The 924-nt window shown below is 48.5% G+C and overlaps 1 non-coding gene across 1 annotated transcript; it reads right to left on the reverse strand.

Annotated features, from left to right (window-relative positions):
- Positions 1-544: 544 nt before the first annotated feature.
- Positions 545-713, reverse strand: LOC138468583 (U1 spliceosomal RNA). Its single transcript, XR_011268348.1, has one exon. It is a non-coding gene; the product is annotated as a U1 spliceosomal RNA (small nuclear RNA).
- Positions 714-924: the final 211 nt, after the last annotated feature.

Raw genomic sequence — 924 nt, forward strand, 5'->3', positions numbered from 1 at the left:
TTGCTCAGGAGTGTTACCGACCCATTGCTCAGGAGTGTCACCGATGGACTTGTCTCTCAGTAAAACCAAAAAAGAAAATGCCTAAGACATTTCCAATTTGACCGACATCAGAGAAACTGGCGAGTGGGGGGCTACTCCAGTCCCAATTCTCAAAAGAAGCGTATCTACCAGAAAGTGGATGAGTCGTTTCAATGGTTAACAAACGAGAATAACAACAAACAGACCAGTAACAGACCAGCATCCGTACCTCACCGTATGTAAATAATTTGATTGAGATGTGACATTTATATTAGAGCAAATATAGGAAAATGCCCTTTTGTGTTATAAATAGTGCTTCCGTATCGGTCAACAAAGCGAAGGGTTTGCACTGACTGCACCTGCGGAGCTGAGCAGCTCAGCGCTAGCCCTCTTTCACTACTACACTCTGCAGCAAAAGAAAGTCTGGTAAAAGACCAGGGGGTCTGTTTGCAACCAACCTTCTTGCTTAACCTCTCGCACATACACACAGTCCACACAAACGTGACTGTTTCTTTCACCAATAAATCGAGGGAAAGCGCAAATGCAGTCCCCCTCTACCAGAAATAATACAGTCGTGTATCCCGCATTTGGGGACATCGCAGGGGTCAGCAAAGCAGTTCCAAAGTGCAATTGATGAGCATCACGGCTGGAAGATCTGCCTTTCTGATCACAGATTCTCCCCACCAGGTAAGTATGAGTTGAAGGCGTTGGGCCTGTTCTTGAACACCCGTTAAGCGGGGGTGGGAAGGCAGGCCCTGCCCCAGCCCCTGCCATCCCAGAAGCCCTAAGCCTCTGCAGAGCTGCCTGTCCCACGTGTATGGGATGCTTCGACAGGCAGAGCCGAGCAGAAGAGGTACATTGTAGCACAGTCCCTTTCTCCAATTTGGTCCTGCTCTTCCTGGGATT

This window comes from Ambystoma mexicanum, chromosome 4q, assembly GCF_040938575.1.
Source record: "Ambystoma mexicanum isolate Mex_15411 chromosome 4q, UKY_AmexF1_1, whole genome shotgun sequence".
Lineage (NCBI taxonomy): Eukaryota > Metazoa > Chordata > Amphibia > Caudata > Ambystomatidae > Ambystoma > Ambystoma mexicanum.